Raw genomic sequence first — 17,238 nt, 5'->3', positions numbered from 1 at the left:
GCAAAGAGGAGAAAGGAGCATATGACAAGGTAAAGAGAATAATGCCAGCAAAGAGGGTGGGATTGTTGTTGTTTGTCCTTTGTTCTTGAAGCGGACCAATGCCACCAGGAGAGTGATGTCTTGACTTGCAAGTGAATTGGATTTAAGTGAGGCAGGGCCATTTAAAGTTACCAGCCTCACTCTCTCCTCCAGAGTCATCTGAGTCCAGTGGTAAGACATAGGTCAGAACAACTGGAGATGGCCCCAGAGGAAATGGAAGACCTTGGCTTTTTTGAGAGAGAGAGAGAGACAGAGAGAGAGACAGAGAGACAGAGACAGAGAGAGAGAGACAGAGAGAGAGACAGAGAGAGAGAGAGAGAGAGAGAGACAGAGAGAGAGAGAGAGAGAGAGAGAGAGAGAGAGAGAGAGAGATTGAGAGAGAATAATGTGAGCAAAAGGGGTGGGAAGTTGCAAAAGGAGAAGAAAAGAAAAGGAAGAGAATAGAGAAGGCTAGGAAAGATAGAAGGGAAGGGAGTGAAGGGATTCTAGGATATAAGTGACAAATTAAAGCCCCAGATCATAGGGAACTTCTGGCAAAGTTGGCTACCTGAAGAAGAGGCAGACCATTTAGCTCCCACATATCTAAACCAGCACCCTGAAGTTTGTACCACATGTAATAATGATCAAAAAATCCAATGAGAAACTACAGTATATGATTGTTTCTACCCCAGAGCTGCACAAGAGATCAATTGGATCCCTGTAGGCAACAGGAAAGGGGGTCTGCCAGTACCAGCACTGGGAGCCATGCAGCACCAACCAGAGACTGCCAGAGACACATGTAGCCTGTAAGGGTTTGTGAACTGAGGCAGCAGTCATTGAGGGCTCCCCCAAGAAAGCCCCAGGGTGATCAGAAAGCCCCAGGATATGGACCTCTGAAGTACTATAGAGCAGCAGTGAGCAACAGCAGCAACCAGTACACAGCGAGGTAGCTTGCAGATTGGGATAGCACCCTATCCTGAAGTGCTAGAGAGGGCCTTGAAGATTCAGCACTTTAAGCTGTGAAGATCAAGGGGGCGGGGTAATTCTGGGAGGTAATGGTCAGCTCAAGAAGCCAGGTGACTATCACATCCAAAGCACAGAAGGGGGCAGAACCTGACCATGTTACAGAGCCCCAGTTTAGGAACTAAAGATGGAAAGAAGAGTCAATCAAAGAAAACACTGACCGGTATAAAAAATTATAGCAAGTCTAGAGATCCCCCAAAAGAAAGCATAAACTTAACAGCTGCAAGCAGAGATTCAAAGGAAAAAAAAGAACTTTCCAGCAGAACAACATGAATACCTACAAGAAATGAGGCAAGAGATTGAAAAACTAAAGCAGCAGAGGAAAGGATTAGAAAGAGAATAAATATGGGACAGCTTAGGTAGGGCAGTGGATAGAGCACTGGCCCTGGAGTCAAGAGAACCCAAGTTCAGCTTGACTCAGGCATTTACCATCATGTGCGACTCTGGCCTAGTCACTTTAACCCGATAGCACCCGCCTCCCCAAAAGAAAGAGAATAAATTGCTTAGAGGAGAACATAGCAAGCATTATCCAGCAAATGGATTCCCTGAAAACTAGGCAAACAGGAATATTTTTTGGTAATATTTTAATATTTTCAGTCTCACAGAGAAGAAAATGTACGATATTTTATCTTTCACTTGGAAAAGTAAGTAAAAAAGTAAAAATATAAGAATCAATGTATTCCCTGAAAACTAGTAGTGGTGCCAAAAAAAAAAAAAAGCATTACTGAAACATTTTTGTAAATACACAGAAGAGGACAGAAGGAAGCACAGGCAAGCAGAAGTCTGAAGTAATGAATTTATTATACATTTTTTTAAAAAACAAGCTAAATGGAGATTCGTAGTTACATACAGTATCTTTTTTTGTATTCTATGTGTATGGAAATTCTTTTTTTTTAAAAGTTCAGAATTTTTTAAATGAATTTTAAAAATGAAAGATAAGGTCAAGGTTAAGTACAAAGCAAGTGAAGCCAGAATGGATCGATGGAATAGGAGGATAGGAGTGAGTGAAGAGTTGCTTTAGTGTGAATGAGACAGTGGAAGAGGTAGACGTATAATGTAGCCTGTGTGTGCACTCGAGCATCCTTAACCCAAGAACTTAGCTTTTGCCTCTTTGTTATGGTAGAATAAAGAAACTGAGTGCTTTCATCAAGAGAACGATTTATTTATTATTTTTTTCTGGAGGGGGAAAGGCAAGGCAATTGGGGTAAAGTGACTTACCTAAGGTCACACAGCTAGGAAGTATCAAGTATCTGAGGCCGGATTTGAACTCAGGTCCTCCTGACTCCAGGGCCGGTGCTCTATTCACTGCACTGCCTGGCTGCCCTGAGAATAATTTATTTGGCAGTTGCAGAAACAAACCATGTTCAAGGCTCTCAGTAGCCAAGGACCCAGAATCTTGATTTCTGCACAGTTAATACACAATTTGGAGGGAATAAAAAACCAGGATTATAGGGATTGAGACATCTTGTTTCTTATTGGTGGAGAAGAGTGGGAGGGACTGAGGTGAGAGGGGTAGTTTTGTGGCATTTCTTAAGTCAGGTGACCTTTGGGTGGGGGAGTAATCTTGCGATTTATCCAAAATCAGGCGACAGACAAGCAGCTGAAACTTGGCTTCAAAAAATGGCAGATAAAGGCAAAATAGAGTTACTAATGTCATTTTTAATGTAACACCATCAAGAGTCTAAAGATAGTCTTGAGTCTTATCTAATGCCATTGGCTTGAGTCCCCACCAGTGTGTTTTGCCCCAAGATTATCAGTTAAATATCATTTAGTCAGTCAGCATAAATCAACTTTCTGAAAAGGTAGTATTATATTTATAGCAGCTCTTTTTGTGGTGGCAGAGAATTGGAAATCAAAAGGATGCCCATCAATTGGGGGATGGCTAAACAAATTGTGGTATATGAATGTAATGGAATGCTATTGTGCTGTAAGAAACGAGGAGCAGACAGACTTCATTATAACCTGGAAAGACATATATGAACTGATGCTGAGTGAGGGGAGCAGAACCAGGAGATACATGATTACAGACACACTGCGTCTGTAAAGGCTAATTTTGATAGACTTGGCTCCTCTCATCAATGCAAGGTTCAAAGACAGCTCCAAAAGACTCATGATGGAAAAAACTACGCACATCTAGAGAAAGAATTATGGAGTCTGAATGCAAATTGAGGCAAACTATTTGCTCTCTTTTACTTCTTTTTTGGTTTTGGTTCTTCTTTCTCATGATTCATTCCATTGGTTATAATTCTTCTTTACAACTGGATTATTATGTAAATAAGTTCTAGGTGAAGGTATACGTAGAACCTACATTGGATTACATGCTGTCTTGGGGAGGTGGGGGGAGGAGAGGGAGAGAAAATTTGGAACCCCAAAAATTGTGAAACTGAGTGTTGTAAACTAGAAATAAAAACATAAATTTATAATTGAAAAGGTACTATTTACTAAAGTTGTACAATAAGAACAGGTGGTTAAAGTGCCCCACCAAAGTGTGTGATGCACTTTCCCTTAGAGCACAGAGTCCAATGAAAAGCAGGGTCAAGCTTAGACTGTGTATGTGGCAAAGAGGGAATACATAAAATAGCACTTGTTTGCTTGAAGTCATTTTCTTTCATTTGTGGGGTGCTCAGGAAGTTCCCCTTATACTTGAAGAATCTGTGGATATCTATTCTTGGCTCCTCATGCAGACACTACTGTCAGGTGGTCCAGGGACACTGCTAGTACAAGGAACATGAGGAGGTCCAATACCCTTCGGACTCTTAGAAGCTGAGAAGATCCTTCTCTGGTCAGAGGAGGTGGGAATAGGGAGATCTGGCTAAGCCTAAAGTTAAGGTGTCACCTCTCCCAGTTTTTTCTCAGGATTTTAGCTAGAATTCTACACTTAGATCCAATTTCTAGAAAAAGTTTCACATTTAGGCTAACTCAGTGCTTTTATGTAGGAGCAGAGAACATAAAATCTCTCAGACAATTGCAACAAATATCTTGTCTGATGCTGTTTCACTGCATCAAAGACTTTCTGCCCTTAGTATGACTTTTGGAGAAGGAATTTCCAAGGGCACAATTGGATGGACCAAGACACAGCCAAGTTGTAGGAAAAGTTGGACTGAATAGAACATGGATGAAATCTCAGTAAGTAGTGGAGTCATGCTGCTTGCAACTAAGTTGATAAGACTGGATGAATGGAACTTGGAAACCAGTACATCAGGAGATAGATTAGTCCAACATAATCTACGGATAGAAATTCAAGGTCAGAGGACTTGTGTTGCTACAATGCTACAGATTTCAAAAAATAGGATGTCCCAAAAGTTTTAGTGCTATTTTAAACTTTAATAACTTCAAAGCTGTAGAACTTGGAATGTTGGTGTTTTGGTAACTACGAATGTGTTCTTTGCTCTTTCTAGGCAGGTGAAGCTCTCCTTTTTGGCAGACTCTTTCTGGAATAGAAAAGAAACCAAAGTATTGTATTTGAAATCAACTTGAAAAGCTACCCATTCATTCCATCTTCTATTGGTAGTATCATAGCATTAATACTGGATTAAGATTTAGGAATCCAAGTGTACTAATGGTCATTTAGATTTACTGTATATCAGTTAGAAATAGTAATATCTAGCTAATTGATAAGAACAAACAAGAAAGTGTAAAAAACTATTTAAAAGACACAGTGTTATTAATGGAAAGAACAGGAACTCTATATGGTCTTATCCCATAGCCTTCTTAAACCCTTCAAGTTTGCCCTGGTCAGATCACATTTGGAATATGGTATTCAGTTCTGAGCTGCACAGCTTATTGCTAAACTGTGGCATCTCCAATGGAAATGTACATTTCTTCTGGCCCCCTGCCTCAGGATGGGCATGTGATTTGCAGGGATGATACATAGAACTCCTGATTGGTTCTCCAAGTAAATGGGAGCTGCTTCAATGATGATTGGAAACAGTGAGGGAAGATAAAAACTTGTTGAGAGTTTCTTCCCCTACCCCACAGAAACAGCTGAGGAAAGAATGGCTCCACCTTTCTCTTTTAAGACTCTTTCCCAGTACTTCTCTCCTTTTGCATTCCAAGAAAGTGGAGAGGTGTTGTCTGCCCAAGCTTCCCTCCCCAACAGTAAGAGAGGCTTGCTTAAGCAAGTCCGAAAATAGCTTCAAGTCTCCAGCTGCTTTCTTTCAGCTTTTTGTTTCATTCCCTGAGCTCAGATCAGTAACTACAATCCTGAGAAATGGATGTTTCCAACAATCCTGGGAAATGAACATTTCCAGCAATGGTGGTTACTTTATGAGTTCAGGGGTTCCTGAATTGAGCACCAGATGCCCAGAGATTTTCTTACTAGCATGCTTCTCAAAGAATGTAATTATCAGGATTTTCTTGTGGCTGAAGAATTTAAGAAAACTAGGGCAGAAATGACTCAGGCTGTTACCCTATTACTTCAGATTCAATGTTGGGATGAAATGAGGCACTTGTAGGTCACTCAACCATTAATAAAAGTTTATTTATCTACAGCATAGAAAGGATACTCAACAGGGATAATCCAGTATTCCAGCACTCAGCTTGAGTGGATCCCTTCTCACCCTCTTATCTCCATACGGAAATTCATCTGGTCAGCAGGACAAGGTGTAATGACATCTAATAATTTCTTGCAAAATCTTCCAGGTCTGGGGGACCCTGACCACAAATAGATAGGACTTTTTTGTTCCCTTAGATGAAGTCATGTCAATATGGCCAGAGTAAACCAGAAAGCTTCATCTAGGAAAGTGTAGTGTAAGCTTTCACCCACCCTTCCCTCCCACCTCCCATCAAGTGCCAAGCAACAGCTTTGTTACATATCAGAGAAAAACTACTCTAATTTGTACTAGGGGTAGGGGACCCCTGGCTGATGTTGGGCAAATCAAGTCAAACCCACAAGCATTTATTAAGCACCAACTATGTGTCAGGAACTGGGGATACAAAAAAAGTCAAAGCTGTTTCTGCTTTCAAGGAGCCTGAAATCAAATGGTCCTATCACAGATGCCCCAACCAGTTGGCAGATCTGGACTTTGTGAGTTGCCTTGTTAGTGAAGGTCTGAAGTGAATGTTCAGCAAATTCTATACTTAGGTTGAAGGCATGACTCTAATGCCAGCATCTTTAGTTCAGGTTCAACGTTAGGATGAAATGAGGTGCTCATCTGTCATTAGACATTCATTTTAACAAAAGAGATTTACTTTGCCCTAAAAGAGTAATATGAAACAAGGATACAGTGGCACTTAGTTTTTCTTGAAGTGGTCCCTCTCAACTCCATCTAGAAAGGTGTGATGGTCCATGTAGTAAAATTTGGGTTGGCCTCTCATGATATGGTGACTCATGTGGTCTTAGGTACACATTAAGTTAGACAGACAAGACTCTACGACATTTTATGTACTTAGTTGATGAGGAAAACCCGAAAGCAGGGACCAATCAGGTCAGGTTCCAGAAGCAGCTTTGTCTTCTTTTACATAAAGCTTTCCCATCTTGTGGATGGGAGGAAAGAAGCTGCATCAGGGAAATGCAGGTCCTATTATAACTTGATACCCAAATTGTATACTAAATACTTTTCCTAAAAGGAACCCTCTTATCCACATTTTAAGGAGAACCTAAACATGAACTACATCTAAGTTTTGTACAGGAGATTTTCTTGGAATTGTTCTGGGGTAGGGCCAGTGTCAGAGATAACCCACCACCTGGAATAAGTCAGTGTCTTGAGTTAGATTTCATTGTTGGAGCCCCTGGGCCATATGGTACATTGATAAGTTGCAAAAACAGAAGACAACTAAAATTGCTAAAAGCCTTGAGTCCATGACAAATGAGGATTAGTTGAAGGAACTGGGAATTTTTAGCCTGGAGAAGACACGGGGGAGACATGATCGCTGTTTTCAATTATGTGAAAAGCAAGCATGTAAAAGAATGATTTGATTGGCTCTAATTAGGCCAGAGGGCAGAAGCTGCAGAGATTTAGGTTTGCTAGAAAGCACAATTTCCTAACAATTAGAGCCATCTAAAAATGGAATACCCTGCTTCAGGAGGTAGTGAGAGGTCTTCAGGGAAATACTGAATGGTGTATGGTAACAGGAATTCTATTTCAGGAGCAGGACAAACTAGATGGCCACTGAAGTCTCTTGCAACTCTCAGCCTCTGTGATTAGTATATGAACTAGGAGTGTCATTCATAGTCACATAAATAGGTACTAGGTCAGTGTGCCTATCACACTTGGCAAGTTCCCTATTGCCTCGATGAAGCCTGTTGAATTGGTAGTGTTGTTCTTAAAAGGGAATGTGGTAAGAGCAAAATCCTGAACTCCTCCTCCTCTATACAAGTCAGGCTAGTTTTCCTTAAAAGGTATTGGGACTATCCTGGAAATTTGGTTGACTCAGGGGAGTAAGGGCTCAGACCACTGACATCACTTCCTGGACACCTGAGTACAAAACAGCCACATGGAACTCCTGGCTTACTCTCTGAGGCTTGGCTGATGGAAAACAATGGGCAAGGGTGCTTTGATCAGCTGAATCAAATTGAGGTTTCCTCAATGCCTATTCTTCTTCAATATCCTTCTCCCACTATGGTTAAGTCAATCTTTTTGTTAATTATTGAATAACTTATGAGTGCCTCGCTTTGTTCCAATATGTAAACTAAACTCCCAGAGAACTGGCTTGAGTCAGGCCCAATCTAGAATGATTGGTGTAGTCGTGAGGGCTTAGAATGTAATGAGTTCCTTGAAATGGACAATTATCAGTGCAGAAAGGGAGCCAAGATTTGTTTTCATACTTCTGGTGGTGATTTTGGTGATACCACTAGAAATGGCTGCTTATCCCCACCTGGGATATTTGAGGGTTAACTGCCTGTGGTCTTTCTGCAAGGACAGAGACCATGTGCTCTGTCCTTAAGAACTGTACCTTGAAAATAACTGCAGTAAGCTGGCTTTTAGGCCCTGTGCCTGGGTTGAACCTTCCAGGGTGGTAATTTAAGATGCCTCCAGGTTTTACTAAGCATTGCTCTTCAGAACTCAGTTAATCTTCAGAGAAACTTAAGAAAACTGTATTCTGGGGGACTGATTTTCTTTTCATTTAGAAAAGGACAATTTCAAAAAAATGAATTTGCTTTTGCTGGGAATGGATGCTTTTATATTGCAAATAGTCATCATCTCCCAATTACTTTGGGGGAGTCCTACTCAAAGAAGAGCCCTCCTAGTTTTAAAAGAATTATATTTTTATGTAGATAGGGGAAGAACTGTTTGGTTTTGGATGGTTTTTTTGGAAGTTACAATGAAGCTGAAGCTTGTCCTCAGTCCTTTAATTGTACAGGGATATAACCAGATATTGAGGGATGGCCTCTCATTGACAGCGAGAGAATGCAAACCAGGGCAGATCTCTGAAATTTTAGAATTGTCTAATAACTATGCTGAAGAAATTGTTTTGAGTTTTGTTTTTTTAATTTGTAATTTGAGAGGCCAACCCAAATGTTATCACATGGATTTTGTGGTGATTCTTTGTTGCAAGCCATTGAGGAAGGCACTTGAAAGGACAATGCTTCATTCTCCCTAGGGACCCCAATATTTTCGGAATTGAGAATCTGGACAGTTGTGCCAATTGCACCCCAATTTAATTAGCTTAGGACAGGCAGAGGTGCTGCATCCATTTAAAAAGTTCCCATTCTTGCCCTTGAACTATGAATTGTGAATTGTAAATTTCTGTGGAGCTTCTAGTAAGGGGCTCCTGCAGAATGCATAGCGCAGGTCTCAGGTGCATTTCCTCAACCCTAATAGAAGTGGATATTGTTTGCACATGGCAAATACTGGCCTAGAAGTGTTTCTAGGCGCGTGTGCGTGCATGTGTGTGTGTGGCTTTTTGTGTGGCTTCTTGGCCTTCCCCCAGCACAGGAGGTCAGAGTCAGATTCCAGCAGGAACAGCACCTGAAGGGCTCCTGCTGAGCATGGGGCAGGGGGGAGGGGGAGGGGGTGGCGGCAATGCTTGCAAGGATCAGCACAGGGCAATAGAATTCTAGTCCCAGTAGTGGCATTTGTCCTGCCCCCTGGCGCAGGGAAGAAGTGGCAGCACCTGAGATACCATTCAGGCCAGGGCGCAGCACTGTAGCAATCATCTCTGAGAGCAGGCAGAGACAAGGGTGCCAGCAGTGGAGGGAGTGAAGAGCTCCAGGATCAAGAGTGAACACTGGCATGAACAATGGCAAAAGGCAGGTCCATTTAGCCCATGGCTTACTGAAATCTGGAAATGATTGACTCTTAATTACATCCAGTTAATCATTGTACAATTCCCCAGGGAGGGCTTGGAGGACCAAGGGGTGGCCTTGTTGGGAGGGGGTTTGCTTTTTTTGGCAAGAGAAGAGTTGAAAGTATCTAACCAACCCCTACAAAAGAAGGTGGGCAATTCCTTACAGGCCTCTCATTGAGCAAAGATTGTTGTGACTCCCCACCCCCCATCACCACAGGACTCCCAGGAAGGAAGAGACTCTGGATGGTGGTCCAGGAAACATAGTCAGTGGTGGTTCTGAGCAATTCTCCCTAACCTCTGATGAGGATCAGTAATTATTCAGGAAAGTGTCAGCTTTCCTGTAGTCTTAATATTTCCAGTCTTCCTCCTGCTTATGGTCAGGCACATTTTTATACTGTGAGACCCACTATGAACTATAAAGATTTTACATCCATCGCATAAATGGGATTGTACAGACCTGGGACTCAGACTTTCCTGGGACTCTCCCAGATTGTCATTACTGTTCTGTAGTTTTGATTTTTGCTGTGTTTCTGTTTTAGTTCTTTTCTTCCTCCTTTATGACTATCTATATCAGGCTTCTTAAACATGAAAAGGCAGGACTTACCAGTAACAGTCTTGAAATAATTTAAGTTGTGGAAAAACTCTTTAGAAGTCTTTAAGGACCTTACCTCCACTATCCCCACGCAAGTTGGCCTAGTTTTTCCTTAAAAGTTTTTAGACCACCCTGGATATCTGGTTGGCTCAGACTGCTGACATCCTTTTCTGGTCATCTGAGTACAAAACAGCCACAAGGAACTTCAGGTATGCTCTTCGATGATTGGCTGGTGGAAAGCAATGGGCATTTCAAGCAAGGGAGCTTTATTCAACAGAATGAATGACCTCAGTGCCTATCCTTATTAGATATCCTTCTCCTTCATCTATGGCTAAGGTAACATCAATCAATGAACATTAAGTGCTTATTATGTGCCAGGTACCTTACTAAGCACTAGGGATAAAAAAAAGGGGCAAAAGACTATCCTTGACCTCAAGGACCTTACAATCTAATAACAAATAAAATCTAATCTAAATCTCTTTTTGTTAACTGTAGGATGACTTACAAGTCTCTCATTTTGTTCCAACACTGAATCTAAATTATCAAGAAACTGACTCAAGTTAGGCTTAGGGGAAGAGATACCTATATTCCTTGGATCTTTTTCTTGAGGATTGTAATGGTAATCAGTGTGGGACTTTTTTTTTTTTAAACTCTTTTCTCTTTTGGAAAGCTAAGATAATCAAGAACCTTTGATAAATTTTGCCTTTCAAATGTAATGGCAAGCAAAGTGGGGTCTTTTGTTTTGGAATGCTTTCCAGCACTGAGGCAATAAGGTATCTTTGAGTCTTGTCTTTGTTTGAATCAAGCTAGATGGATTGGAAACAATGTATATGATGTGGTGCTAGTGATTAAAGATCTTTCCCACACCCTCCGTTTTGCTAAGTAGGCTCTGAGCCCTCAGGTCCCTGAACAGGGTATATGAGCTCTGAGGTTGGCATTTTGTTTTTGGGGGCACAGTCATTGGAAGAGTGTTGGTGTGGAGACTCTGGGTAGCCACTAATGAGCTCCCCACCCCACCCCCCCTTTGAAAACTGAGATGTTGGTGCTTCTCTTTCTGGTAATGTCTTGATCAGACAAAAGCCTGTCTGTTGATCTGTTTATGTTTGCTCTAAAGTTCAGGGTGCTAACTTTCCCCCCTGAACTAAGTGAATGATATATGTATGTTTAATTAAAGTAACATTGTTAACCCCTTGAAGTTGCTTTACTTAGAAAAGCAGATCAATGAACCTGTGCTAGCAGCCTTCCTGTGTACTCTTGTTGTTGGTCTTTCACCTCCACAGCAGCTGCTAGCAACATTGCTGTTATAAGGCTTCAGTGACTGACATATTTTAGTTCTCCTAAGATAAGGGCAGATCTGTGACTGGGATGAACTGGTTTATAACTTCAGTCCTCAGGGAAATGGGGGAATGGGCCTTTTCTGTTCATAGAGCTATCTCCAACCAGGATCTTAGGCAGGACTTCTCTGTGAATCCACTTGTATAAGGTAAGTGATCAGGGGAATCATTGATCTATTTGAAGAGTTCTACCAATCCACTTGATGGGATTTGGAAGGCTGCCTCCTTTGTTGGAAGGGCACCTCCCATAGATGCAGACAGATAGCCTAGCTTCTTGCTGTGAGGGAATGCAGGGAAATGCTCTTATTGGTTCCAGTGACTTGAGCTGCTTCCAAAATCACTGGTTATAGAATCAAGGAGGATGGATACTTGTCAGAGATGCCATGCTTTCTCCTTACTCTAGAATCTAGACTGAGATGTGAAGTGGCTCATTTCTTTTCTTTTCAATGGTATGAGTAAAGGGGGGGAAAGGAAAGAAATTTTATTTCTCTGCAACCCACCCTCAGCAAAAAATACTTGCAGAAGCAGATGGCAAGCGGCCTCTTCTTTGCCCAGGTAACCTGAGAATAGTTTTGGGGCTTACATTTCCTGAGTGTCTTCTTTCTTTCTGTTTTTCTTTCTTAATAGAGGTCAGAAACTAGAATTTATGAGAACTCTTTTTCTATGCATGTTTAAAAGTTCCCAAGAGATCAAGAATTCCTAAGTTTGATTATTTAAGCACCAGCCTCCTGAGAGCATTTGTTGTCTCCAGTGGGTTGTGTGTACCCAAGGAAGTGCATAAGATGATCCATAGGGATATGGTACCAACCAGTTAGAAGATGGGTCACATCCTACCTTCAACTTGGTAACCAATTGATAATCATGTCTCAAAAACTACTGCTTCACACCTGTTGCCCAACACTTCCCCTTCGTGTGGTGTCCCACTGTTTGTGTAAATGCCATACCTACTCCCTTTCACACTGGGTTTCAGATGCTCCATGTGGCTTATATCTGCAACCCAGATACACAGCTGCACAGGCACCATTGGGAAAATTCCCCTTTCCACCCACAATGTACATACTCCTGGTGTCCTAAGAGGCATCACTGTGGTAGTGAACTCCTTTCTGCTGGTTTTACACACTATGGAAGCAGCCACTGATTAAGACCCTGGTCTGAGTTTCCTTTTTGGTGAGGATCATTTTTCATTCATCTAGTTGGCTAGCTACATAGATCAAATTAATAGGATAATGAATTACTACCAATGATTACTTAAAAAGTGTACCCTATCCCCTAGACAATATTTTAAAGGTAAAATCATCATGTCTATGAAGTTATTCTGGCATATAGGTACTGTAGCAGCAATTTCTCAAATTGCAAAGTTTAGTTTTAAAAGTTTGCTTTTTTCCTTCTAAAAATAAGCAATACATAGACTGACACCGGTGCCCTCAGTCCATTTCTATGCCCTCAGAAACTGATTGTTTTCTGATGGTCACATGTCACATGCAGTAAGAAAGCTATCCTGATGGGAAGAACTAAGAGTTCCACAAAGCTGAGGAGTTGACAATGGTGACTTCACTCTATTTTAGTGTATTGTGAATTATTTCAATTTACATGTGTCAGATTAAGTGGATTTACAGATTGTATCATTTGAACTAAATTAGTGGATAAGTAGCCTTAAAAGACTGCTGAAAAGAAACCACAAAATGAAGATAATACTAACAACATAAGCATGATCAAACAACAGCAAGGCTGTCGTTTCTACTCCAAGTAGCAGCTCCTTGTCAGACATATTACAAAGAGAAATTAATGCTGATTGAATTGGGTCTGGCAAGTAAAAAATTATCAAGATTATTTAAAATATGGATTTACATCCACTATCATTAACGATGAACTTCACCCTAAGTGTATGTTAAGCCTTGACATATTAGCTAGTCATAGTAGGAAGCCACAATAATTAGCAAAACATTTTGAAAACCAAGCATCCATAGCACAAGGACAAACATCTACAAAATTTCCAGCAATATTTAAAGCCATATAATAATCTAGTACTTTACAAAATTTTGCTAACTCCAACAATAAATATTTAGAAGCCTCTTTGGAGATTCCTTACATAACAACAAAAGACAAAAAGCCACACCTTTGGAGAAACTCTTGTTCTTCATGCTATGGTAAAAATGGCGGAAATAATATAAGAAAAACAATATGGTGAGAAATTAAAATGTGTTCCTTTGTCAGTCAATACTGTTGGCAAACACATAGAAAACAATGGCAAAGATTTGAAGAAGCAAGTATTCAAATTACAGTGTGTGAGGTTTGCTATAAAGCTGGATAAAAGTACAGATGTTTCTAGCATGTCTGATTTTTTTGTCACTTGCTATATTGTTTCAACTAGCAAATACATGAAGAACACCTTTTGAGAAGAAGCCGCTAAGGAAGAGATATAATAGAAGAGATATATTCTTAACAATGTATTACTTTTCTAATATAAACAATGTTTTACAAGAAAACTATATAACTGCAGCCACTGATGGAGTGGTTGATTTGAATGGAATAAATAAAGGATTCTAGCAGAGAGAGCATCACATGTGAAATTCATTCATGGCATCATTTATAAGCAAGCCATTACAGAAGTGCAATACTATAGGATAAGATAGGATGTTCCCAATAGGGTTAATTTGTATTAAAGTAGCCCTCTTTTTACTATTTAAAGTAAAATATTTACAATATTTACTAATGAGATAGGCAGTAGCCAGGAAAAATACACATACACACATATATGTGAAAATAAACCCACACATATATACAAACACATACATAGTAGCATACATTTCACTGGTTATCGCTTGCCAAAGTATTTTAAAGAACTGTCACCTTTAAAGATGTCATATGCATTTTTTTTACAAAATAACAGACATTCTAAATTTGATCACGGTTTCTGTGATGATAAGGCACTTAACAAATGTTTATTGACTAATATTCTACTTAACAGAATAAAAAAAACTGTTTGTTTAAACAGATATAGATTGATAAATTATAGAAATCAATTCGTTACTTCACGGTAAAGGTGACATTTTAAGAATGAGTGAGAAAAGGTACTGCTTTTCCAAAGAAACTCATGCAATAATAGATAGGACATTTTGAAAATGCTCTGTTTGGAAATGTTTCTAATATTATGTCACTGTTGCCCAAAACAATGTAATTATGTCACCCATGAAAACTCATCTTTACACCTAAAAAACCTGGAAACTGAATTTTCTAACTTATTTAAGGATATTCCAAATAAAGAGTTTCAGTAAATTTGACCCCATTTGTTAATTAAAAGTGTAAAAATGCAACACCTTCTGATTAGTTTTCAAGTTAAAAACAACTGCAATCTGGGGCACGTAGGTGGTGCAGTGAGTAGAGCACTGGCCCTGGAGTCAGGAGTTCAAATCCAGCCTCAGACATCTGACATACTTACTAGCTGTGTGACCTTGGGCAAGTCACTTAACCCCAATTGCCCTGTCTTCCCCTCTCCCCCCTAAAAAAAAAACAAACCAAAAAACAAACAACTGCAATCAGTTGTATATCAGGATATGGCAAGACAGAATACATCAAGAGAGAAATTTACTGGCTCAATTTTTACCAAAAACCTTTGCATAACTGGTGGATAGGTTTGAAAAATAATTGTTATGTAAATATAGCCAATGATAGAATTCTTCCATTTGGATGTACATGCTTTTGTGAGGTATCTTTTTCAGTTGTGGCAGCTATTAAAATAAAATATTGAAGGAAACATTACTTAAAAGCAATGCTTTAAATTATCATCATGAAGCATTGAGCCAAGATTTTCAAAAGTAATAAAGCATATTCAATCCCACTCCACTGCTCTCAAGAAAATATTTTTTGTCATATTATTTTAGAAAATTTCTTATCATTAATAAATTAAATAAAATTATTTTAAAATCACACTTATTTCAGCTTTATCTCGTCCTTTAAAATGTCTATTTTTGTGCATGTTTCATATTGTCCATAATATATTTTTGTAGTAGTAGAAGACCAAATTTTCCTAAAATACTTCAATCTATTTTGTGATTGATGGATGGATAAGTCTGCCCAAGCTATCAAGTTAGTTAACTGCCCCCTGTAAGCACCAATGTATGGTTCTATACATCGAAAGAAGTCTTTTGTCTTCCATGCCAACCTGGAGGGCTTGAGAGTAGTCCTATACCAAGAGAGTGATGGTCACTAGAAGCCAATCGCATTTGCCAGTAGAGGACTCACTGAGAGACAGCAAGACTCACCCTTCCATCTATAAACTGTTCAGTAACATTGTTACTGAAAAGATCAAAGAATATATAAGTGGAGCAAGACTGTAAGTACAAACTGATAACAATCCACTGACATATTCTGACCAGTGCCTAGTTTTATGCTGCCAGCTACAGATGTGTAGGAACACTGGCCATCTATGAGTTCAGCATTTACTACCCATCAGGGAAGTCATGGATGCTTTGTCTCAAAGGCCATGTGACCTATGATGAAAGCTATCTATGACACCCAAAAAGCTGGGCTACACAGCTTCATTAGACAATATGCCAGTAGCTAATAATAACATTTAAATAGCATCTACTATGTGCCAGGCACTGTGTTAAGAGCATTTCAAATATTATCTCATTTAATACTCATAATAACCCTGGGAAAGTAGGGCTTTTATTATACTGATTTTACAGATAAGGAAACTGAGGCAAACAGAGGTTAAATGACTTGCCCAGGGTTAAATGGCTAGTAAATATTAGAGGTGAGATTTGATAGTAGGTCTTTCTAACTCCAGGCTCTATATACACTATGCCACCTAGGTGCCCACTTAGCATCTGTAGACATTGTTTCAGTGAACAAATACTTTCTGCCTCAGTTGTCTGTGGGTGTCCGGCAGTAAAAGCTGATAATGTACTAGGAGATGGAAAGCAAGCTACGAAATAAGACAGTGATGCTAAAAGACTCTTTTTCTACCCCCACAAAAGGGCACCCTATTATTGAAACGAGGATAGAAGTTGGAGTTGTGCAATGCGGTGCTGTATCAAGCAAGTTCTCTTACTTTTCCCACCAGATGGCTGTAGGAAGTGGTTAGTGCTGCCCAACGCATTCCTGGAAAAAACTGCATAATGACTTTGTACATATGAATTAGGAAAGGACCCTGGAAGTGGTTAGAGACAGATTCTATCAGCCTAACACAGCAGCACATGCCATAAAGCAGTGTGGGCTTTCCACTTGAGGTGTTCAAAGAAGGGTACTACAAACCTGTGCTGCCTATTTGGAGAATATAAGCACTAGCAAACCTTTGGAACCTGTCTTCATTGGCTTCTTAATCTTAGGAAGGAGAAAGCAAGAGCGTGTCATATATTGCTGGATAACCATTTCACCAGGTATGCAAAGCAAACTCTCCCAGGACCTAGAAAGCATTCCCTATTTTCTAAGCTATCGTCAAAGAAGTATTTCTTAGAGCATGGATTTCATGCCAAGATCCATTTGGTCAGAGCAGAGATTCAGGAAGCAAGTTATTCAAGGAAATACTAACTTTGGTTGGTATAAAGAAGTCTAGAATTATACTTTACTATCCTCAAGGAAACCCATAACCTGAACATTTCAACTGCACGCTACTGAACACATAAGAACCCTGAGACCAGAACAATAGTCTCCAAGTAAATATGTAGCATTTCTAGTGCAGATACAGGACTCTACTAGGAATTATGCCACAGGGTCTACTTGCTGATGTTTGGGTGAAAGCCATGCCTACCTACTGACTTGTGCTTTGGCATGTTAGAGGATGCAAACATTCACAACCAGTAAATCTCTTGACTGAGAGATGCCTATCAATTAGCCATGTCTTCAGGTAGAAGACCTCTAAGAGAAGAAAAGATGCTATGATGCCCAAGTTCATTACTAAGACCTTCAACAAGGATACTTGGATGTTCAAGGAATACATGTTGGCAGATCAATGGAAGGTACTCCTTACACTGCTCAACTTGCTTGTTTGAAAAACAGCCTCAGAGACTGATGGGGCCCCTATAAAGACAATTCATCACA

General features: G+C 40.0%; 1 protein-coding gene across 3 annotated transcripts in view; it reads right to left on the bottom strand.

Moving 5' to 3' along the window:
• The window catches only part of GPR19 (G protein-coupled receptor 19), a 68,024-nt gene that overhangs the window by 45,729 nt on the left and 5,057 nt on the right, over positions 1-17,238 (bottom strand). Inside the window, exons 2-3 of one of the 3 annotated variants that reach the window (XR_005010459.1) lie at positions 9,939-10,091; positions 4,341-4,472 (exon numbers count right to left, since the gene is read on the bottom strand). The exons of 1 other annotated variant lie outside the window; for it this stretch is intronic. The gene's annotated coding sequence lies outside the window, so the exon portion shown is untranslated. Of the gene's footprint in view, positions 1-4,340; positions 4,473-9,938; positions 10,092-17,238 lie in introns of those variants that run through there. One more of the 3 variants, XR_005010460.1, reaches the window with a different exon arrangement.

The sequence above is a fragment of the Trichosurus vulpecula genome, chromosome 5 (assembly GCF_011100635.1).
Source record: "Trichosurus vulpecula isolate mTriVul1 chromosome 5, mTriVul1.pri, whole genome shotgun sequence".
Lineage (NCBI taxonomy): Eukaryota > Metazoa > Chordata > Mammalia > Diprotodontia > Phalangeridae > Trichosurus > Trichosurus vulpecula.
This window is presented reverse-complemented; position numbering and strand designations above follow the sequence as displayed.